Source organism: Schistocerca cancellata, chromosome 5, assembly GCF_023864275.1.
Source record: "Schistocerca cancellata isolate TAMUIC-IGC-003103 chromosome 5, iqSchCanc2.1, whole genome shotgun sequence".
Classification (NCBI taxonomy): domain Eukaryota; kingdom Metazoa; phylum Arthropoda; class Insecta; order Orthoptera; family Acrididae; genus Schistocerca; species Schistocerca cancellata.
In genome coordinates, this window is record NC_064630.1 from 391,604,220 (window position 1) to 391,630,219 (window position 26,000).

Genomic DNA, 26,000 nt, shown 5'->3' on the forward strand with positions numbered 1-26,000 from the left:
TAGAAGCAAAGAAGTTTCTATTCTTAGTATGGTCCTGTCCGTCCCTTCTCATGTTGGTATAGGGAGCTGCCTCTCTGGTCACTTCCGTTTGTATTTGTGAAGCACGCTCGGTAGGAGCCCAGCAGGGCAGGCTGTCCGCAGCGAGCGTCTGAAATAAGATCTCCGGCTAAGCGCGTGTCTGCTAAGTCCGTAGGACAATGGATTTCTTAAGTTCAGCCTAACTGGAAATTTAATCACCTTTATTTCAGGTTTAGCTCTAAAATATCTAATGCTATCTTAAATTGCAACGCAGTGTAATTCGAGTGTGAAGTTCAGAATATCTTCCGGTAGTTGCTTTGTCACTACTTTGTGAGTAAAGTGGAACCACGTGTTGATCAGTAACTCTAACTAAGATCATCAATCTTAAATGCGAATGTGCGTGAGATTATAACGTCTCGTCTTGACAATATTTTTCAATATAGCAACTTTGCTTTATGTTCAACCCACGTGGGCTGTACTTTGTGAGACCAGTACCACGTGCTTATACAAATGTCTGACCCATCTGGTTAATAGTAAGACGATAGTAACCAGTTCGAGGTTTTTGTTTTGTAAATTGCTTTTCGATCTAATTTATTTTAATTATCAAAATTATTGTGGAGTTACACTCTTTGTGTAAACCAAGTTGACCACGTGAAGCATGTGGTGTAATCATCAAAGTAGCCCTCAGCTATTCTTTTCGGGAAGATTTCACAGAGAGTTAATATGAATTTAGTATACCAGTGTGTGGTAATTACATGACGGACAGGATTGCGCTACGAACGTAACTTCTTTGGGTGAAAATTGAATCGGTTGGTTGTGGTTAATTTCCTCTTGCATATGCTTCAACGTTCTTCGTGTGTTATTTTATGAATGCAGTGTTGTATGTAGTCTCCCAATCTTGGCTCCCTATTTGATGTGTTCCGTAGGATTACAAACTCACATTTTCACAATCCTAAATAAGGCACCAGTTTAGTTATGAATCAAGTTTAATATGCTCAGATTTCAATGATCAATGTTAAAATAAATTTCCAAATATAAACTGATTTATTTCTTTTTATTTAAATTCTCTTATATATATATATATATATATATATATATATATATATATATATATATATATATATATATATATATATATGTATATATATATATCACCGGTTGTCGTATCACGATTAAAAGATCATAATTAATGTTAGTCTGGTTGGGAATTTGGTAAGCTAGACTGGATACCTGGTGAAACAGTTGCTCAGTAATGCAAGGTTAACTTCCCCAGACAGCTCACAGCTTTTAACCCGCTTTTATTGTCTATCAGCACCGCTTACAGAAGAAATTAATGCAACAACATTACAATGAACCCTAATTTCTCGTATCTTATCATCGTGGTATGTATGTTGGCGGTAGGAGAATCGTTCGGCAGTCAGCTTCAAATGCCGGTTCTCTAAACTTTCTCAGCAGCGCTTCTCCATAAAATCGTCGCCTTCCCTCCAGGGATTCTCATTTAAGTTCGCGCAGCGTCACCGTAACACTTATGTGTTGTTCGAACCTAGCGCTAACGCATCTAGCAGCCCGCCTCTCAATTCCTTCGATCGCTTCCTTCAGTCCAAAGTGGTACAGATTCCAAACACTCGAGGAGTACTCAATAACAGATCGCATTCCTCTATGCGGTCGCCTATGTGTAAAGGTACGGCCAAACTTTCAGGAAAAATTCCTCACACACAAAGAAAGAAAATATGTTATGTGGACATGTGTCCGGAAACGCTTACTTTCCATGTTAGAGCTCATTTTATTACTTCTCTTCAAATCACATTAATCTTGGAATGGAAACACACAGCAACAGAACGTACCAGCGTGACTTCAAACACTTTGTTACAGGAAATGTTCAAAATGTCCTCCGTTAGCGAGGATACATGCACCCACCCTCCGTCGCATGGAATCCCTGATGCGCTGATGCAGCCCTGGAGAATGGCGTATTGTATCGCAGCCGTCCACGATACGAGCACGAAGAGTCTCTACATTTGGTACCGGGGTTGCGTAGACAAGAGCTTTCAAATGCCCACATAAATGAAAGTCAAGAGGGTTGAGGTCAGGTGAGCGTGGAGGCCATGGAATTGGTCCGCCTCTAGCAATCCATCGGTCACCGAATCTGTTGTTGAGAAGCGTACGAACACTTCGACTGAAATGTGCAGGAGCTCCATCGTGCATGAACCACATGTTGTGTCGCACTTGTAAAGGCACATGTTCTAGCAGCACAGGTAGAGTATCCCGTATGAAATCATGGCGGTGAATCGAGGAAGTGCGGTACATACTGACGAAAGTAAAATGAGCTCTAACATGGAAATTAAGCGTTTCCGGACACATGTCCACATAACATGTTTTCTTTATTTGTGTGTGAGGAATGTTTCCTGGAAGTTTGGACGTATCTTTTTGTAACACCCTGAATATTCTTTCCTAAAATTTTCCTAATAAACCGAAGTCGTCCATTCGCCTTTGCTACCACAGTTCTCACATGCTCGTTCCACCTCATATCGCTTTACAACGTTCCGCCCAGATATACAAACTACTTGACTGTGTCAAGCAGAACAGTTGTAACACTGTATCAGTACAGGTCTGATCTTCAAATGGTTCAAATGGTTCTGAGCACTATGGGACTTAACATCTGTGGTCATCAGTCTCCTAGAACTTAGAACTACTTAAACCTAACTAACCTAAGGACATCACACACACCCACGCCCGAGGCAGGATTCGAACCTGCGACCGTAGCAGTCGCGCGGTTCCGGACTGAGCGCCTGAACCGCTAGACCACCGCGGCCGGCGTCTGATCTTCCTCTTCATCAGCATTAACTTACATTTTTCACATTTAGGTCTAGCTGCCATTCCTAAAGTCACTCAGCCTCGACACCTTACCGTAACCACAGCATCATCGGCAAACAACAGCAAGTTACTGCTCATCCTGTCCACCAAATCGTTCATGTTTATAGAGGACAACAGTGATTCTATCACGCTTCTCTGAGGCACTCCTGAAGATACCTTTGTCTCTGATGAACACTCGCCGTCGTGTGCAACGTACTTGGTTCTATTATTTAAGAAGTCTTCGAGCCACTCACATATCTGTGAACTCATTCCATGCGCTCGTACCTTCGTTAACAGCCTGCATTGGGGCACCGTGTCAAATGCTTTCCGGGTTGGGGTTGTTTGTGGTAGGAGACCAGACAGCGAGGTCATCGGTCTCATCGGATTAGGGAAGGACGAGAAGGAAGTCGGCCGTGCCCTTTCAAGGGAACCATCCCGGCATTTGCCTAGAGCTATTTAGGGAAATCACGGAAAACCTAAATCAGGATGGCCGGACGCGAGATTGAACCGTCGTCCTCCCGAATGCGAGTCCAGTGTGCTAGGCACTGCGCCACCTCGCTCGGTAAAATGCTTTCCGGAAATTTAGAAATATGGACTCTGCCTGTTGCCCTTCATCCATAGTTCTCAGTACATCATGTGAGAAAAGGGCAAACTGAGTTTCGCACGAGAGGTGCTTTCTACAACCATGCTGATTGGTGGACATAAGCTTCTCAATCTCAAGAAAGTTTATTATATTCAAACTGAGAATATGTTCAAGGATTATGCAGCAAACAGAACAATGTCTGTAATTTTGTGGCTTCGTTCTTTTACCCTTCTTATATACTGGAGTCAGCTGCACTTTCTTCCAGTCGCTTGGGCCTTGTGCTGCGCGAGAGATTCACGATAAATGCAAGCTAGGTAAGGGGCCAATGCCGTAGAGCACACATTGCAAAATCGAACAGGGATTCCATCCAGTCCTGGTGGTTTATTTGGTTTCAAGTCTTTCAGTTGTTTCCCTATGCAAGGCACGCATATTACTATGTCGTCCCAACGGGAGCCTGTCCGATGGTCTGATGACGGTATGTTTGTACGATTCTCCTGTGTGAATGATTTCTTGAACGTGAAATTTTAAACTTCAGCTTGCTATCTGCTTTCGTTTTTCTATCTTCAACTGCCACCAGACTGATCAACAAGGGACTGAGTGGAAGCCTTAGACCCGCTTAGCGATTTTACCTAAGACCAGAATTTTCTCGGTCTCTGTGCCAGATCTTTTGCTATGGTGTGACAGTGGTAGTTGTTGTCTGCTTCGCGTATAGATCTTTTCACGGGCACACGAATCTCTACTAACCTTCGTTTGTCGTCATTTGTGGGTTCCCTTTTGAACCGCGAGTGCAACAGCCTCTGTTTCCTCACCATCGTCCGAATTTCGTTGTTAAACCATGGAGTGTCTCACACAGAGGTGACAAAAGTTATGGGACACGTCCTAATATCTTGTCGGATCTCCTTTTGCCCAAAATAATTGTCGTTGACTCAACAAGTCGTTGATAGTACCATGGAGAAATGCCATCCTCCGACCGATAATTCTGCCATAACGACAGCATATTGGCGAGACATTCGTGTTCATGGACGATAATTCGCGCCCCCATCTTGCACGTCTTGTGAATGACTTCCTCCAAGATAACGACTACGGTGGTCAGCACGTTCTCCAGACATGAGCCCTATCGAACATGCCAGAGATAAATTGAAAACGGCTGTTTATGGACGACGTGACCCACCAACCACTCTGAGGGATCTACACCGAATCGCCGTTGAGGAGTGGGACAATCTGGATCAACAGTGCCTTGATGACCTTGCGGATAGTATGTCACAACGAATGCAGCCTTGCATCAATGCAAGAGAACGTGCTACTGGGTATTAGAGGTACCGGTGTGTACAGCAATCTGGACCACCACCTCTGAGGGTCTCGCTGTATGGTGGTACAACATGCAATGTGTGCTTTCCATGAGTAATAAAAAGGGCGGAAATGATGTTTATGTTGATCTCTATTCTAATTTTCTGTACAGGTTCCAGAACTCTCGGAACCGAGGTGATGCAAAACTTTTTGTGTGTATAATAGCAAAAACCTCTCCCAATTGTGAAGACATAAAAATTTAACACAATATAAAATCGAAGTGTATGTTAACCATTTTCGGTACTTCACATATCAATACGCTTGAGAACACAGCTTTCCAGACTTTGGCTATGCGGGCAAATAAATGAAGGGTATGCTACGTATTTCTTTCATTTCTACTTGCATTCAAGAGGCGAGACCTTCAGCAAGTGTTTCTTAGTGCGTGAGCGTCTGTATGTGTGTATGTGTGTGTGTGTGTGTGTGTGTGTGTGTGTGTGTGTGTGTGGTGTATGTGTCTATGGGTGAGGAGGTAGGGTATTTCCATAACTGTCTTATTGAACTTACTATGATTTGCCGGTTCTACCTGTGTTGTGACAAACTGCGTCGGGGTTCGTTGGTGACAGAAGGTACTGTCAGTCTGCGAATGTGGGACTTTACCTGGCTGAAATGTTCAATGTTCTCCGTAGGCGGTTAGGACGTAAGTCCATCCGCTGGTCAAGAAAAACAACAGTAGCCTGCGCTAAGCACCGTTTGTAATTCTCTATAACTCCATGCCATTTTCCAGAGCCTTAATTTTTGCGCTACTACACATCCGGAAGAAAAAAAGAATGTGTGCAGTGGCACAAGAGTATAATATGTGCATAGTGAGAGGCTGCAGTGTTAGTGGTTTATTTTTCTCGGTCATCGGCTGTCAGATGGCGCTTAGGAGACCTGTCTGTGGATTCTCTGTTTTGAGTCTACAGGCAAAGGATACAACCACGCCCACCGACGAATACGTGTTCATGTTAAAGAGCTTCAGCCAGTTGAGCGGGGTTGCATATTGGGCCTGCGGGAAACTGGAGTGGACGCATCTACGGATTCCTGCAAATGACGGTCACAATGTGTCTGTGGTGTGATGCTGCTTCCAACAGTGGTCTGTGGAACATTCCCACACCTGTAGAGCAGGTTCTGGACGTCCGCGTAGTACACACGCACGTGAAGATCGATACATTGTGCGAACTGGTGTAGCCGACCGGACATCGTCCAGGGACGAAATCCGTGCACATTTGGCACCTGCTGTATCATCAGGAACCATTAGGAATCGTCTGTTTGCACACAATTAAAATTAAGTGTGCCTCCGGCAAGGATACCACTGACACAACGCCATCGCCAAGGTTGGCTACGCTGGTGTCGTGAAACAATCGACTGGAGACTGGAATGGCGCTCTGTTGCCTTCAGCGATGAGAGTAGGTTCTTTCTGCATGCGAGTGATGAACGTACAAGTGTATGACGCAGACCTGGTGATCTGTCTATTCCCGAGTGCATTCGCCGACGTCCCCATCCTAGGCGTCATGGTGTGAGGGTCCATCCGATACAACTCATGGTCACGTCTGCTGTTTCTTCAGGGTAAGGCAATCAGTGATCGCTAGACTGCATAGACTGTTGTGCCCGTGCTACTGTCGTTTCTTCGACAGGAACGTGATGCGATTTTTCAGCAGGACAGGTCACGTCAACCAACGTCTGCTGCGATGCAACGCGCCCTCTGTGTTGCACATCAACTGCCCAGCCCAGCAAGATCACCGGATCTCTCGCCAATTGAACGTGTATGGGGCGTGATGAAGCGAGGACTCACTCACTCTCCAGAGCCTGGAAGAACCATTGCCGAACTGCAAAGAAAGGCGCAAGATGCTTGGGAAAATCTACCGCAGAATACAATTTAGCGACTTTATGCTCGTTTGCATGCGAGAATAGGCGTTTGAGTACCCACCAGAGGGGGTACACTGAGTACTGACGAGACTGTTCGGGCACCCATTCTTGTGACGTGTGTCTTTGGTTTCATCCGAATTTGCTATCAATACTCCTACCTATATACTCCTAATCAATAAAATGTCCTTCTCGGTGTTGCATTTTTTTACGGCTGTGTATATTCTGCGAAAGTTGGCTGATAAATTTGGAAATTTACTAACGTAAAAATACAAATACCATCACTAAAATGCTTTTTCTTTTTTTTTCTTTTGGACTGTGTATGAGGCAATAGACAACGTTAAGTTAAAGACTGCTGTTAACACAGCGAAGAATAAAGTTAGAGTTAAAGGTATCGCTTCTCGTGCTGTTATTGATGGACCGTGTGTGTTTTTAGGTTGTAGATTTGATTCTGCTGTAGGTCGGGCTGGTGCTACTCCGCCTGGTAGCCGTAATGATTGGTTAACTGTTGTGTTTGCTACATGTGGAGGCATAAGTGAGTACGGTGGCCTTGAGAGTTTTGCTCGTAGAGATGTGATCTGTTTTCGTACTTTTCACGAAACTGTAGGTGGCTGTAGTTCTTATTCAGTTCTGTTATCATACTTTTCACATTATAACGTTGTAGGTGATAGTAGTTCTAATTTAGTTCCTGCGCAAGCTTTGTTTATACGTACCCGTGGTCGCAGGAAGGTGGATGACGATGAGGCTGTATACTTTTGGTGTAAAGGACATGGTTGGTGTGAAGATCTGTCACTTGTTGGTGACTTCCATCTGCATTAACTTAAATAAAATGTTGACCCTGAATGAAAATACTACACAATGATCTTGCCAATGCCAAAAGCGAGAAGCGTTATTCTTGATGTTTTAGCTCACTGGGACACTCTGGGATGCTCTCTGCAACGCCCCTATGCCTCTGTGAGTGTGTGTGTCTCTGTGAGCCGTAACTGGACATCAGAGTTGAATACGTGTTTGGTCAAGTGAGAAAACCGCTTAAAGAAGCTGTTAAGGTTACTTAGTTTCTGGCGAGGCTGGGCGGGGCACGGTCCCTGGTGTTACTAGGGCCGTGACGGAGGAAAATTCATTTCCGGTTGTGCAACGGCAGGAGGCTGCGCCCTCCACGTGCCCCAAGAACACCGAGATGCACTGACGATGAGAGGGAAGAACAGTTCTGCACATTTACTTCAAGCCTTTAAAAATATTCTTCCACTATAACCTGCAGCACAACAATAGCCGAAAGCTGCTGGAACTGACTGAATGCGCTGGTCATTCTTTGTAAATAAATTATTTTGATCCCTTCAGCATTGCCCTAAGTCCCGTGCTGCATTGTGACAATTTTTTCAGCATACACATCCCCTGTTAGAATAAACAATAACACTGTACCTACAAAAATGATTCGACAAAGTTTTAACGGAAGACTGAGCGAGACTTCATTGGTAATCTCTAAATTGCAAATAGTGCTCCACTGCAGACTGTTAACGAAGGTCTGAGCTTACGGAATAGGTTCATAGATATGTGAGTGGCTTGAAAACCTTTTGCGTACACTACTGGCCACTAAAATTGCTACACCAGGAAGAAATGCAGATGATAAACGGGTATTCATTGGGCAAATATATTATACTAGAACTAATATGTGATTACATTTTCACGCAATTTGGGTGCATATATTCCGAAAATTCAGTACCCAGAACAACCACCTCTGGCCGTAATAACGGCCATGATTGCCTGGGCATTGAGTCAAACAGAGCTTGGATGGCGTGTACAGGTACAGCTGCCCATGAAGTTTCAACACGATACCACAGTTCATCAAGAGTAGTGACTGGCGTATTGTGACGAGCCAGTTGCTCGGCCACCATTGACCAGACGTTTTCAATTGGTGAGAGACCTGGAGAATGTGCTGGCCAGGGCAGCAGTCGAACATTTCCTGTATCCAGAAAGGCCCGTACAGGACCTGCAACATGCGGTCGTGCATTATCCTGCTGAAATGTAGGGTTTCACAGGGATCGAATGAAGGGTAGAGCCACGGGTCGTAACACATCTGAAATGTAACGTCCACTGTTCAAATTGCCGTCAATGCGAACAAGAGGTGACGGAGACGTGTAACCAATGACACCCCATACCATCACGCCGGGTGATACGCCAGTATGGCGACGACGAATACACGTTTTCAATGTGCGTTCACCGCGATGTCGACAAACACGAATGCGACCATCATAATGCTGTAAACAGAACCTGGATGCATCCGAAAAAATGACATTTTGCCATTCGTGCACCCAGGTTCGTCATTGAGTACACCATCGCAGGCGCTCCTGTCTGTGATGCGGCGTCAAGGGTAACCGCAGCCATGGTCTCCGAGCTGATAGTCCAAACTGCTGCAAACGTCGTCGAGCTCTTCGTGCAGATGGTAGTTCTCTTGCAAACGTCCCCATCTGTTGACTCAGGGATAGAGACGTGGCTGCACGATCCGTTACAGCCATGCGGATAAGATGCCTGTCATCTCGACTGCTAGTTATACGAGGCCGTTGGGAGCCAGCACAGCGTTCCGTATTACCCTGCTGAACCCACTGATTCCATATTATGCTAACAGTCATTGGACCTGGACCAACGCGAGCAGCAATGTCGCGATACGATAAATCGCAATCGCGGTGGGCTACAATCCGACCTTTATCAAAGTCGGAAACGTGATGGTACGCATTTCTCCTCCTTACACGAGGCATAACAACAACGTTTCACCAGGCAACGCCTGTCAACTGCTGTTTGTGTATGATGAGAAATCGGTTGGAAACTTTCGTCATGTCAGCAGGTTGTATTTGTCGCCACCAGTGCCAACCTTGTGTGAATGCTCTGAAAAGCTAATCATTTTCATATCACAGCATCTTCTTCCTGTCGGTTAAATTTCGCGTCTGTAGCACGTCTTCTTAGTGGTGTAGCAATTTCAATGGCCAGTAATGTAATTGAACCCAGCACGTTGTCCTCGACGGCGAGTGTTCGTCAAAGACAAGAGTGTCGTCAACACTGCCGCAGGGAAGTGTGGTACCACTGCTCTCGTTCTCGTTACACATAAACGATGTGACACGTAGGGTGAGGAGGTGTGTGGGACTGTTTGCTGATAATACTGTTGTGTATGGGAAAGTGTTGCCGTTAACTGACTGGAGGAGGATATAAGAGGAGCTAGACAGAATGTCCACTTGATGTGATGAATGGTAGCTTGCTGTAAATGTAGAAAAACTTAAGCTAATGCAGATGTGTAGTAAAAACAATCCATTATTGTTCCAATACAGTATTAGTGGTGTGTTGCTAGACACCATCAATTCCATTAAATATCTAGGCGTAACATTTCAAAGAGATATAAAATGGAACGAAGGACAGTTGTAGGGAATGCGAACAGTCGACTTCTGTTTAGTGAGCGAATTTTAGGGAAGTGTAGTCCATTTCTATAGGTGACCGCATGTAGAAAACTTGTGCTCAATTTCTGAGTACTGCTCGAGTATTTGGAACCCCCAACAGGCCAGATTAAAGGAACGCGTCAAAGCAGTTCAGAGACGTGCTGTAGATTTGTCACGGGTAGGTTTCCTGGAAGATGAATCAGAAGAAATGGTCACGTTTCTTGGACACAAAAGTCCCTGGACCTTACCCCTAAGATTTTTTCCTGCAGACATGATTGATAAGTGAAGTTTAAAATCAAAAGTACATACAAGAGAGGAATTGATTGTGTGGATTACGAATATCGCAGCCCACCTAAACGTACGCCAAGACAGTGTCAGAAGTGTTACATGTGTTCGTGTCAAGAAAATTGGAAACTGTGTTGAAGGTGGAGATGGAATTGATGAAAATCAACTTTGAACTTAATCATTTGTCTTTGCTTAACACCTTATGTTAGTTTCTTATTTACATTCTAACAGCTTTATCTCTATAACCAATAAAAATTGGACGGGCAGATGTTACATGAAATGTTGTATTCAAATTATTCTACCTGCACCCGTCTTTATTGCCAAGATCACTAACGACTACCCATTCGGTAGTGCTCGACTCAGAGGTAAACGAATTCCAAACATGGCACTTCTGCTCATGCCGTCTAGATTTGCTTGTGTGTGTGTGTATGTGTGTGTGGGTGTGGGTGGGTGGGTGTGTGTTGGTCTGGGGTTGGGTCTAGAGGTGGAATCACCTGCGTTAGGTCCAGGGTAGTGTTCAGAGGTGGATTCACTTCGTTATGTCCGTAATAGAATTCGGAGATTGATCTTCACGCACTAGGTCTGGAGCAGTAATCAACTACGTTAGGTATGGATAGTGTTTGGAGGTGGATCCACAAGCAGTACGTCTAGGATAACGTCCTGAGGTGGATCCATCAACATTAGGTCTGTATGGGACCCGAGAGTGGATCCACCAGCGCTAGGTCAGTGTTGGGCTCTGGACGGAAACATGCACACACACACACACACACACACACACACACACACACACACACACATGCATGCACACACACACACACACACACACATACACACACTCAACAGTGCAACTGGGTTTGGAGTTTACAATTGGATTGCTTCAACAAGGAAATGTAGAAGATGTAACCGGAAGTGACATCATGATCACATAACTGAAAGTGACACCATCTTGGATCTTCAGAATATATAAGAAGCTTTGAAAGTAAGTCTCTGTAACATAGTGGGTGTCTAGGGTGTGATGAGATAAACCTGTGTTACTATATCTGTGATGAGTCAAATATTATACCTCGAACTGTTTTTTGTATGATACTTGTAGCCTGTGCAGAATGAAATACTTCTGCCTTTACCTCGTGAACCAAAGCCATTGTGAAGTTCAACGCTCGTTGAGTGAAACATCGTGTAATACTTACGTTAAAACTGATTTTGAATATTTTTAATATGGTGCAGTATGTCAAAAGACCTACAGTCTGCGCAGCGGGACAGCATGACACTTCCAGCGTGGCATTTTACTGACCTTTCGTGGAGTAACCGCCCGCGCTTGCCCTTGTCTAGGCAAACCTGCACCATATTTGGTAGCACGAAATTTCCATTGATGTGACTGGCTAAAATGCTCGACCTAGAAGCTGCCTTGCGCGGGCAGCAGAAACTGAGATCCGAGGGCCAAGTTGGATGGCCACATCGGTTATGACTGCCGGCCCGAGTGGCCGAGCGGTTCTAGGCGCTAGAGTCTGGAACCGCGGTACCGCTACGGTCGCAGGTTCGAATCCTGCCTCGGGCATGGATGTATGTGATGTCCTTAGGTTAGTTAGGTTTAAGTAGTTCTAAGTTCTAGGGGACTGATGACCTCAGAAGTTAAGTCCCATAGTGCTCAGAGCCGCGTCGGTTATGACTCTGACTGGTTATTACGAAGTACTGTTTTAAGAAAGATTCAGGCGCGATTCGGATCTGAGTGCGGCCTCATACGAGAACAGTTATGTCGTGAGATAGTGTTAATCGTTTCTTAGAAGGAGCTGGGTGACAGCAGCCACAGCGAACTGTTGAACAGTTCATGTCGCTGCTCACAAGTTGTGATTCGGGTTAATAATTTGATACAAGCACAGGCCGGATACGAGTGCGTCCACGTAAATGAATACTAATTAGTAATAAACAGAGTTGAATTATCATTATTTATGAGTGTGTTATACAGATCAAATTAAATGAAATATCGTGCAAAGATCATGTGTAATATCGAACGTTCTGTGTTTAAAATTACAGCACTTAATAAAAGGCATCTCATGCAACAATAACTGTGTTCTCGTTACTTAAAAGTGGTTAAGGATTTTCCTACGATTCTCACGGCTACAGCGCCACTTCTAAGCGAGAAGGATATCCAATGCAGCGAGAGGAGCTTCTTTATAAGACACGAGGTGAGTGCTCCACAAAGACATACACAGTTTACTGCCGAAGACAGCCTTCGCATGTACAGCCATTCCGTTACCACCGTATTCCATGGCATTCTACTCTAATGAGTGGAAGGTGTTGTAAATGAGTTAGCTCATCGTAAATCTAGAACGGATGACTCAAGGCTAGCATACTTCTATGGATAGCTATTAGCTATTAAGCAATATCCAGCCAAACTAAATGAAGCTGGATTCTTTTATATCAGTAACGGAGATCAGGCTGTGTGTTTCCATTGCAGTGGACAGTTGACAGCTTGGGAAGAAATGCACAATTCATGAGTTGAAGATGCTGAGTGGTTTTCCAAGTGTTGGTTTGTGATTCTTGTGAAGATTAAAGTCTTTCAGAGCAAAAACGGAAGAATTACTGCAAAGAACGCAACTAATATTAAATCTTTAGAAAGCTGTTAAAGTTGTTATCCCAAAAGCATCATCGGAAAAGCATGTGACTGTCAGGGCTTTCACCAATGTTTTCCTTTTTTTCAGATTTTTCCAATTTTCGTTTCAAATCTCACTTTTAAACAGCGCTGTGAGGGGTGTAAAAGGAGAACAAATTAAATAATTTTTTCAGTGTATTTTGTGTGTTTCTCTTTCTTAAAATCCTTACAAAAATGCTTTATCAATATAAATTTTCCAGTTGGGGATGGGTAGTAATGGGACTACTCTTTTTTGTGTAAGCTTTTGGAATTACGGTACTGGGCATCTATATAAACATGAGAAATAAAAAAAAATTACAATGTTGTGGGAGGGGGGAAATAAAACAATTACATTGTGGAAAATAAAGTGCCATCATTAAAATACAGTCTCTCTTTTTTTCTCTTACATCAACGCCACCTAGGTCACCAGTATGAGCATGAGATTACGATATGAGCTTAACACTTCTTTTGAAAACAAAAAAAAACTGACAAACATTAAGCAATCATGATTTTATCATCAAAACATAGAACTGTCTGACACAAGTCTGCGCAGTGCCACTGTCTGACAACATAGACAGACTTCCACAGGCTTAGAAACATCATTTTATTCCCTTCAGAGTGCTATTATTAAGACATTTACACCTGTAGTGCACAGTTACGAATCATTCAGTAACGATTGCTTTATGATGTAGGAACAGCATGCCAAAGGCAGCCTGTGTACTCCGCTAATCTAGTAATCCAATAATAGCTCAAGGTTGCAGCGAGACGCATACCACACAACCACTCCATTGGAGAACAGCAGGGTGTATCAAAAGAATCACAGATTTAGCACGTCTTTATTTCTGAAACTAATAAACATATACTAATAAACATATACAATTAAGTTTGTTGTTTGATAAACGGGAAACTCAAAAAGTTTTTTTAATATCTTTTCATACGTGTTCAATACAGCCCCCCTCCCCCTCCTCCCCATGAGACGCACGGCACATGTCAATGCGGTATTCAAATTGTTCCCACACTGCAGGTAGCACCACAGCTGCTGTTACGCGATGTCTCAGTTCACTCATTGTTGTTGGTAACGGAGGCACATAAACAGTCTTTTATAAACCCCAACAAGAAATAATCACAGACAGTCAGTTCTGGTGACCTTGGAGGCCAGTAATGTAAGGCTGAATCATTTGGTCTAGAGCGACTAATCCATCGTTCAGTAATCCTTTGATTTAAACTGAACTGAAGTGGGCGCACACTGCTGCTACCTAGCGGGAACCATGTAAAACTCGACAGTTTGTTTTTTACAACAGTACGTTGTTCACGCACATATCTCAAATAACATAATAGTTATGATTTTTTTAAATCAAATGATTCTTTTTGATACACCTTGTATAATTCGATGCCTACACCCTTACGTCAGAATCTTTTACAGTTCACACTTTTGTGGCAAACGATTAAGACAAAAGAATAATCCGTCAAAGAAAGAGCCTGTCTAACACATGCCTGTATTCTGTCTTCTTACAGCTAATGATCACTAAGGGAGATATTTTTAATACATATTTTAACATCACATTCCGGCCATGATGTGGATTTGTAAATCTGAGTTATATAGCTGTATGTTGCATGAAAACTAAGTATCAATGGTAAATGCATGATTTTTTTTAAAAAAAAACATAAGTCAGCATCTCCCAGTTTCTTTAAATAATGGAGTCATAATTGTTTTTATAAGCAAAAGGAATCAGTAGCATGATGGCAGTACTCTTAAGTAATACAGTAGGAGTGGTTTACTCCAGTTCCTATAATTCAGTTCCTGTAATTTCTACACGTTTTAAGTGTTTACATAGCCTGGGACACTGATCTCTGACATGATACTCCACGTAGCACATGTTCTGTAATAATTGCACTATCCAGGAACATTTGATTGTTTTGTATACCCCATTTTTGTAAGATCAGTAAGATGGTTACCCAATCGTAAATAAGTGTAATCGATTCCGACATAGTTTAGATACAAGTTAATCACTTTAGCAAACAATTGATCGTTAAATATAGTAACAGGACGTTCTGATAACTCAGCAAGTTGTTTCCCAGCTTCTACAGCACCTTATAGTGTTCTTGCAATCCCAGTGGAAACTATTTTTGACCATTCCATTACAATGACTATTTCTCCCTATGTAGGTGGGGACCACCAAAATATTTACATATTGTTTTACTGATTGTCATCCAATTAGAGTCTCTTTCCTTACATGTACAGGTGTTATTTATACATTAGCAGGTTGATTATCATAATAAAAAGTATTATTATAGATGTTTATTACAGACGAAAAATTCTTTTGATCTTTGCATCAAAGTAATCAACGTTATTTCCATGTTATTTTATAGAAAAATTTGTTCTGCTAAAAGTATATAAATGTCTTCCATACTTTTAGAGATCCCTCATGTAAGGCAAAGTACCGTTGTTAACAGTTGGCTGTCATTATCTTGCTTTTTACTTTTGTTGTTGTATACAGTTGCCTGTGTGTAACATGGTGCTCACTTGGGAGTGAAATCTCGAATTGAAAATACTTGAGACTTATACTTTAATGAAGATACACCACCAAATTTCCTCCCTAAGTAAGGGTGTAGCCTAACACTATGCATAAAAAGGAAACTCGCATATTGCTTGCCATAATACAAGCCTATGATCACGATCTCTGGTTGTGGAACACAATGGCAGGTTACGGAAGACGCTTACATTGAGGAAAGAAAAGGAGGGTCTCATGCAATGCTATAAGAAACAGAATAGCTCATGAGTCTATTAACTGAGTGAAATATCACCAATGGAGAATGAGTCAGTAGAAAGTTTTGTCGACAGAGTAAGGAAACTTAATGCAAATAGATAAGCGTTGACAGAGAATGGCGAAGTAAACAAGATTCTCCAGGAAGCGGGACACACTGTATCAGATGCTTTTCCAAAGGGACTGCCATGTGATACGGTGGGGAGGCTTTGACCAGGAAACCTCAAAGGGCCTGGCTGTTGCCACCAGGTTAGCTGTGGAGCTTGAGCGGATAGATGTAGGAACAGCAGTACGTGCTAACATAGGCGTCTTCTCAATTGACGTAAGGTGTTGCAGATGTGGACGTTTGGGCCATGTACAGAGGCAGTGTATCCAACAATTATGGAGGAAATATGGCATGCTTGGGCAACAGGAGCGCAGGAATGTAAAACGAAAAGGGCGGAGGTGGAATAATCAAGCGTCAAACACCAGCAGGACTCCAAATCAGCCAATGGACATTCCCAGTAAGTTTCATTGTCGCGAAAATGTATGTAGATGTGGAGTGTTGCTTAGAAGATGCTGTAAATGGTAATAAACATGAATTTTTACTGGACACATAAGCATATATGTCAGTGGAGAGTCTCGACCTCTTGGGTAAAAAGCTGTTGAATTCTCTATTTTATAGGATACGTGGTTAGAGGACAGTTTTGTGACACCACTAGGTTCAGTGTTTATGAGTTCTCAGATTGGAATTTGTGTCCAATGCAGGGTACGAGTACTGCATGATTTTAGGGTTAGATTTTCTGTTTAGTCATTGTGCTAAAATTGACCTTCAGCGACTCACATTAAAACTTGTTGGAACATTGTTCCAGCTGGAGAAAACTGTCACCAGGCACTTAATGTCCCAAGATTCGTCTATCATGAACGACAAACCAATTACACGGCAGGAAAAATCACAGAGACTCTATTCATATGATAAAGTTCTGCAAGGCACTAGTAAATTATTTTGGGTGAGTGTGGGGCAGAACTACCTGTTGACATGTGTGTAGAACTACTACAGGCGAACTATGTTCTGAATGTGTCATGGAGATTTATACACAGAAGAGTTTCCCATCAATGTGGATAATTGTAACGCCAATGAAGTAAGTTTGTTAAAGGGGTTGTTAGTCGCTAATTTAGAGGTGCTAGACAGGTCAAATAGAGGTCATAGACAGAAGCAAAATAGCAGTATATCTGCTATATGTGCATAAAGGGGTCCATTGGATTGGAGCCAAGAAGGCAGCTATGAAGAAGTTGCTGGTGACACCAACAACACAATATAGAAATCTGACTGGATATAAACGATATGCATAACGAAAACTGTATTGAATCCTCCATCACTTACAACTGTTTACGGTAAAAATTTGCCATCCCGCAACTTATGATGTCATCACAGAGCAAAGCACTAGTCACAGGGGAACTGCCACCATCAATGTACCAAAGAAGACATCAGACAGATGGAGAATTGTAAATTTATTGCGATTATTGCTACTTAAATATTATAATTTATGGAATAAGACGTTCGTTGCAAGTCGCATCTACCACTAAGGGGGTAGATCTTATGACGACCACTATTAGACTTAGATTAACGGATTAAGTTTAGCTGAAAAACATTATATATTTCTAAACTGTGGTAGAGGAAACAATAAGAATTTTTATCAGAATTTTATAATATGAAATACCAATCAAAATTAAAATATTTACAAAAGGTGGGCGCACAGTGTTCCTTCCGCCCCGTGTCCTCCCGCCCTTGGTACTGTAAAAGTCAATATGCGCCATCTGCGTCATGTAGCACTGTTGTTGTTGTTGTTGTTGTGGTCTTCACTCCTGAGACTGGTTTGATGCAGCTCTCCATGCTACCCTATCCTGTGCAAGTTTCTTTATCTCCCAGTACCTACTGCAACCTACATCCTTCTGAATCTGCTTAATGTATTCATCTCTTGGTCTCCCTCTACGATTTTTACCCTCCACGCTGCCCTCCAATGCTAAATTTGTGATCCCTTGATGCCTCAGAACATGTCCTAACAACCGGTCCCTTCTTCTGGTCAAGTTGTGCCACAAACTCCTCTTCTCCCCATTTCCATTCACTACCTCCTCATTAATTATGTGATCTATCCATCTAATCTTCAGCATTCTTCTGTAGCACCACATTTCGAAAGCTTCTATTCTCTTCTTGTCCAAACTGTTAATCGTCCATCTTTCACTTCCATACATGGCTACATTCCATACAAATACTTTCAGAAACGACTTCCTGACACTTAAATCTATACTCTATGTTAACAAATTTCTCTTCTTCAGAAACGCTTTCCTTGCCATTTGCCAGTATACATTTTATATCCTCTCTACTTCGACCATCATCAGTTACTTTGCTCCCCAAATAGGAAAACTCCTTTACTACTTTAAGTGTCTCATTTCCTAATCTAATTCCCTCAGCATCACCCGACTTAATTCGACTACATTCCATTATCCTCGTTTTGCTTTTGTTGATATTCATCTTATATCCTCCTTTCAAGACACTGTCCATTCCGTTCAACTGCTCTTCCAAGTCCTTTGCTGTCTCTGACATAATTACAATGTCATCGGCGAACCTCAAAGTTTTTATTTCTTCTCCATGGATTTTAATACCTACTCCGAATTTTTCTTTTGTTTCCTTTACTGCTTGCTCAATATACAGATTGAATAACATCGGAGATAGGCTACAACCCTGTCTCACTCCCTTCCCAACCACTGCTTCCCTTTCATATCCCTCGACTCTTATAACTACTATCTGGTTTCTGTACAAATTGTAAATAGCCTTCCGCTCCCTGTATTTTACCCCTACCACCTTTAGAATTTGAAAGAGAGTATTCCAGTCAACATTGTCAAAAGCTTTCTCTAAGGCTACAAATGCTAGAAATGTAGGTTTGCCTTTCCTTAATCTTTCTTCTAAGATAAGTCGTAAGGTCAGTATTGCCTCACGTGTTCCAATATTTCTACGGAATCCAAACTGATCTTCCCCGAGGTCGGCTTCTACCAGTTTTTCCATTCGTCTGTAAAGAATTAGCGTTAGTATTTTGCAGTTGTGACTTATTAAACTGATAGTTCGCTAATTTTCACATCTGTCAACATCTGCTTAATTTGGGATTGAAATTATTATATTCTTCTTGAAGTCTGAGGGTACTTCGCCTGTCTCATACATCTTACTCACCAGATGGTAGAGTTTTGTCAGGACTGGCTCTCCCAAGGCCGTCAGTAGTTCAAATGGAATGTTGTCTACTCCCGGGGCCTTGTTTCGGCTAAGTTCTTTCAGTGTTCTGTCAAACTCTTCACGCAGTATCGTATCTCCCATTTCATATTCATCTACATTCTCTTCCATTTCTATAATATTGTCCTCAAGTACATCGCCCTTGTATAGACCCTCTATATACTCCTTACACCTTTCTGCTTTCCCTTCTTTGGTTAGGACTGGGTTTCCATCTGAGTTCTTGATATTCACACAAGTGTTTCTCTTTTCTCCAAAGGTCTCTTTAATTTTTCTGTAGGCAGTATCTATCTTACCCCTAGTGAGATAAGCCTCTACATCCTTACATTTGTCCTCTAGCCATCTCTGCTTAGCCATTTTGCACTTTCTGTCGATATCATTTTTGAGACGTTTATATTCCTTTTTGCTTGCTTCATTTACTGCGTTTTTATGTTTCCTCCTTTCATCAATTAAATTCAATATTTCTTCTGTTACCCAAGGATTTCTACTAGCCCTCGTCTTTTTACCTACTTGATCCTCTGCTGCCTTCACTACTTCATCCCTCAAAGCTACCCATTCTTCTTCTACTGTATTTCTTTCCCCCACTGCTGTCAATTGTTCCCTTATGCTCTCCCTGAAACGCTGCACAACCTCTGGTTTAGTCAGTTTATCCAGGTCCCATCTCCTTAAATTCCCACCTCTTTGCAGTTTCTTCAATTTTAATCTGCAGTTCATAACCAATAGATTGTGGTCAGAGTCCACATCTGCCCCTGGAAATGTCTTACAGTTTAAAACCTGGTTCCTAAATCTCTGTCTTACCATTATATAATCTATCTGATACCTTTTAGTATCTCTGGGATTCTTCCATGTATACAACCTTATGATTCTTGAACCAAGTGTTAGCTATGATTAAGTTATGCTCTGTGCAAAATTCTAACAGACGGCTTCCTCTTTCATTTCGTACCCCCAATCCATATTCACGTACTACGTTTCCTTCTCTCCCTTTTCCTACACTCGAATTCCAGTCACCCATGACTATTAAATTTTCGTCTCCCTCCACTATCTGAATAATTTCTTTTATATCATCATACGTTTCATCAATTTCATCATTTGCAGAGCTAGTTGGCATATAAACTTGTACTACTGTAGTAGGCGTGGGCTTAGTGTCTATCTTGGCCGCAATAATGCGTTCACTATGCTGTTTGTAGTAGCTTACCCGCACTCCTATTTTTTATTCATTATTAAACCTACTCCAGCATTACCCCTATTTGATTTTGTATTTATAACCCTGTAGTCACCTGACCAAAAGTCTTGTTCCTCCTGCCACCGAACTTCAGTAATTCCCACTATATCTAACTTTAACCTATCCATTTCCCTTTTTAAATTTTCTAACCTACCTGCTCGATTAAGGGATCTGACATTCCACGCTCCGATCCGTAGAACGCCAGTTTTCTTTCTCCTGATAACAACGTCCTCTTGAGTAGTCCCCGCCCGGAGATCCGAATGGGGGACTATTTTACCTCCGGAATATTTTACCCAAGAGGACGCCATCATCATTTATCCATACAGTAAAGCTGCATACCCTCGGGAAAAATTACGGCTGTAGTTTCCCCTTGCTTTCAGCCGTTCGCAGTACCAGCACAGCAATGCCGTTTTGGCTATTGTTACAAGGCCAGATCAGTCAATCATCCAGACTGTTGCCCCTGCAACTACTGAAAAGGCTGCTGCCCCTCTTGAGGAACCACACGTTTGTCTGGCCTCTCAACAGATACCCCTCCGTTGTGGTTGCACCTACAGTACGGCCATCTGTATCGCTGAGGCACGCAAGCCTCCCTACCAGCGGCAAGTCCATGGTTCATGGAGGGGCATGTAATACTAGTAGTACTATAATAAACATGTTAAATAGTTTCAAAATGTAGGTGCGAATGTAGAAGTGTTTCACCAATACATAAGACGAAAGTCATGTGGTCCCTAGGTCTATCTCATTAATCCCGTCTCGGGTATAGTTTATCTCTGTAAGTTTAACAACTGTGTCGTTCTGTCACTATTGAGTGAAAAACAAGAAAAGCCCATACATACGGTCCTTGAAAATGGATCTGCTACTCCAAAACGCTATCGACAGCAATTATAAAATGAAATTTGTTACTGACGACGGAATATAAGCAATTACTAATCATTAACCTGCTAGTTCCAGAACACTTTTTTGCTGTCCATTGTCAGTGACATATTGTCCCTAGATGCGGATATCTACGGTAGCAGTGAATCAGAATGCCACGTACAAAAATTTGTGATCCTCTGTTGGTAACTAAACCGTCACGCAGAGTGGCAGCGGGTCACCGAGCTGTATAAGTTCTTGTAAAACGATTGTAGTACTTCCCTGTACTCTTGGAATCCAAAGAAATGGTCAGTTGCGTTCTCTTCTTCTCCAAAAGTATAAAAAGGTCTCTCTACGATGTTCATCCTGCGAAAATGTTCACAGAAACATCCGTGGATAAATCTGAGTCTGGCTATCAGAGAGGCGAATTGCCTAGGCACTGAATTTGTGTGTGTTTTTGTGGAATACGGGAGTAAAGAATCACTGAGTAGGAAATGTAGAGATTTTGCTCCCTGGCAGCAGAAACGAAATGGTTCTACGAGGAACGTTCAATACGTAGTGTAACACATTTTTTCTGAAAGCAGGTTGGTTTTATTCAAGGTTCAAATATACCATATTATTCCCCACTTTTTAGCTACAGACACTATTTTTCAGCATAATCTCCATTCAATGCGACGGCCTTATGCCACCTTAATGTGAGGGCCTGTATGCTGGCATTGTACCACTGTACTGGTCGACGTCGAAGCCAATGTCTTGTTGCATCAATAAACTCGACATCACCCACCTATTGCTTCCCGCAGAGTGCATTCTTCGTAGGACCAAACAAATATAGGTCGGAAAGTGTGAGGTCCGGACAGTGGGTTGGGTGAGAAAGAACAGTCCAATGACGTTTCGTAAGCTCCTCTCGGGTGCGCGCACCTTTGCGCGCTTTGTCATGGAGCAGGTGAAGTTTTGCATTTTTGGGATGAACACGCTGACGTCGATTCTTCAGTTTCATGAGGCTAGCACAGACTTCAGAGTTAACCGTTGCACCATGAACGAGGACATCAAACAGAATTTTCCCTTCAGAATCGCAGAAGTCTTTACCGGCTTAGGGTACAGCTTTGAACTTTTACTTCGGAGGATAGGTGGCGTAGCGCCACTCTGTGGATTGACATTTTGTTTTCGGTTCCAAGTTATGAACCCCATGTTTCATTGGCTGTGATAATGTTTGACAAAAATTATCACGATCAGCCCCTAAGCACCAGTAATTCCGTACAGATGGTCTTTTGTTGCTCTTTATGGTGTTCTGTTAGGCGACGAGGAACCCATTGGGGCCGGCCGCTGTGGCCGAGCTGTTCTAGGCGCTTCAGTGCGCAACCGCACTGCTGCTACTGTCGCAGGTTCGAATCCTGCCTTGGGCATGGATGTGTGTGATGTCCTTAGTTTAGTTAGCTTTAAGTAGTGCTAAGTCTAGGGGACTGAAGACCTCAGATGTTAAGTCCCATCGTGCTTAGAGAGGTTTTTTTTTTTTTTTTTTTTTTTTTTTTGGACCCAGTGAGCACACACCTTTGAGTACCCCAACTGGTGGATGAGTCCGTCAGCCCTATCAACAGAGAGTACGAGGAGGTTAGCGTTTAACGTCCCGACAACAACGAGGTCATTATAGGCAGAACACAAGCTAGGATTAGGGAAGGACGGGGAAGGAAATCGGCCGTGTCCTTTCAAAGGAACCATCCAGGCCTTTGCCTGAAGCGATTTAGGGGAATCACGGAAAATCTAAATCACGATGGCCGGACGCGAATCCAATGTGCTGACCACTGCATCACGTCGCTCAGTCTACCAACAGTGACGTTCAGTTGTTCAGCGAGGTTTTTGATTGTCATCCGTCGATCACTTCGGATGAGAGTGTTGGCACTTTGTAACATTGCATGAGTGACAACTGTGTGCGGTCGGCCGGCACGCGGGGAATCTGACAGGTTTTCGGACCTTGTCACGATGGTGGCAGACGCCTCAACCAAAGATTCACCCCGATTTTATTCACTATCAGATCTCCGTAGACACTCTGCAAGCGCCTATGAATATCTGCGATGTTCTGGTTTTCCGCCAAAACAAACAATGACAGATCTCTGGAAAGCACCTCCGTTACAGACGCATTTTGAAGTTTATATGCCGGCCGGTGTGGCCGAGCGGTTCTAGGCGTTTCACTCTGGAACCGCGCGACAGCTACGGTCGCAGGTTCAATTCCTGCCTCGGGCATGGATGTGTGTGATGTCCTTAGGTTAGTTAGCTTTAAGTAGTTCTAAGTTCTAGGAGACTGATTACCTCAGCAGTTAATTCCCATAGTGCTCAGAGCCATTTGAACCATTTTTTTTTTTTTTTTAGTTTACATATAGCGCCGCCACCAATCGCAATTTCATGGAACTCTATAAGCTGAAGCGGGAATATTCCAGGATGTCCCACAACAAATTCGGCGTTTTTTCAGCCGAAATTGCCGAGAGAAATATTGACATTACTTACTGACGGCGCCTCATAGTATCGTAACAATTTGCGCAGTCATTATATTCACCGCTGTTATTATCTTGAATAGCCCAGACTTCTGCAAACATGTTATACAGTACAAGCTTCCGATAGGGTCACTGGTTTTGGTGCCGTCGGTATAGATGTATTTTACTTCCGGATATTGCTTTAAAAACTGTATAATTGTGAATGTTAGCTTCGTGGTCAAAGGAAACGCCAATTATTACGTTCACTTTAGACAATTTAGTTGGAAATGAGACGCTAACACTATTTATCTATGTGCTCTGATGATCTTCCTTGAAATCTTCTGAGTATCTAAATATGCTTACACTAGGAGTGAAGGAGCTATAGCGACTGAATTGAAGCATGTTCGCCGGCCGGAGTGGCCGTGCCGTTCTAGGCGCTACAGTCTGGAGCCGCGTGACCGCTACGGTCGCAGGTGCGAATCCTGCCGCGGGCATGGATGTGTGTGATGTGCTTAGGTTGGTTAGGTTTAAGTAGTTCTAAGTTCTAGGGGACCGATGACCACAGCAGTTAAGTCCCATAGTGCTAAGAGCCATTTTTGAAGCATGTTCGAGTATCACTCTGTAATGATATTTGACCTGCATGGAGGAGGTAAAATGATTCACGTACCTTTACCTCTGAATTTGTAGAACCACCTTTTATTACTTGAACGGAACGAAAGAGTTCACTTGACTGTTCAAGTTCAGTAAATTTCCGCTTTTCCTTTCCATTTAAATTTTTCCTTTCTTTCTCGTTCTCTCTGTCGTCGGGAGTCCCAGGGCTTTGCATGAAGTGCTCCAGTCTAGTTGCGTCCTGCTATAACGCTGGATAATTATCTTAATAAGCTATAGTAATTTTCCGCACTTTCTCTAACAGTAAACAGCGAATCGCAAAGAGCCGCATTTTTCAACAATAGAGCAGTCCGTGCAGCGGCCCACATCGTTGCGTAGCAACAGTTCGAGACGAGACGATTGGCGAGCAACATCAATGAATCGGAACGCAGTCACCAAAATCCTAAGAAGAGCGTATAGTGAAGTAAGAGCACGGAGCAACGACGGCAGACAGAAGGTAAGGCATCGAAAAACGTCTGAGTTCTACCAATTCGTCAGCAGCTCGTGGTCTCGGAGGTAACGTTATCGCTTCCCGAGCACGGGGTCCCGGGTTCGATTACCGGCGGGGTCAGGGATTTTCACCTGCCCCGAGATGACTGGGTGTTGTTGTGTCGTCTTCATCATTATCATTCAACCCCATTGCGGTCGGAGGAAGGCAACGGCAGACCTTGCCTATTACGGCTGTGCGGGTCTCCCGCATTGTTCCCCTACGCTCTGTCACGAAGCATGGGACTTCATTTCCATTCCACTCTACCAATTCGTACCACTCAAAACACAAATCCATTGTACCTTTCAGCCGGCGAACAATATAAATTCCTATAAGAATGCATGCTTAATGAATATGGAGATCTTCGACACGGCAGTTATATTCAGAGAAATATGATTTTGCAAACCACACATTCGGACTATCACTGGAGAAGCCTGAATGTTTATAAGTCTTGTAAGAAAATCGGAATTTTACAAATTACCCACTCTCAAATGTTCAAATGTGTGTGAAATCTTATGGGACTTACCTGCTAAGGTCATCAGTCCCTAACCTAAATTATCCTAAGGACAAACACACACACCCATGCCCGAGGGAGGACTCGAACCTCCGCCGGGACCAGCCGTCCCACTCTCCTACGCGTATTCCGTGGTAAGGGGACTCCTGCATTCGCTCGTATTGGGAATGTATAGCAAGTCGACCGTATCAGCATGGTGTTTTGAAACGACGTTTTCCGTTAACTATATAATAGCAAATCATGGCTCAATGGAACGGTCTGATTCCACCCATCTGCTTTAATCCATGTCATCCTTTGTGACGACATGAGTTTACCATGCGAAGGATAGAAGCGGCCTGTTATTAAATGTTATCTGCGGTTGTCCTAGCAACACCGTAAATATTTCCTGTTTCTTTTCGTACTTGGCACTACTTACGAGGGCAGGGTTGGGCTGGAACTTAAGAGCATAACTTAAATTGTTGTGAGTGAAACGATTAGTGATTATAATTACAATGTTGTTTCTTATTATTTGGCTGTTTCTGTAATGTGGCACGTTTGTTGAGGGTTAGGTTAGGCAGGAACCCAAGGGCATAGTTCAAATGGCTGCGAGTGAAACGAGTAGTGATATTTTTTATAATCTCGTTGCTTACAAATGTTTGGCTACTTTCTCTCGAATGTGACATCTTGGAGGCGTGGTGTATTTGAAATGGATTCTTTTTTTTTGTGGAGGTCGTGTTGTTGTTAGTGATGGTCCACTTATTATGGTGGATGTTTGTGTTTTTGATATGGTTTTTAATAATGGTTCATTTGGATGGGATCGAGTATTTGCTATT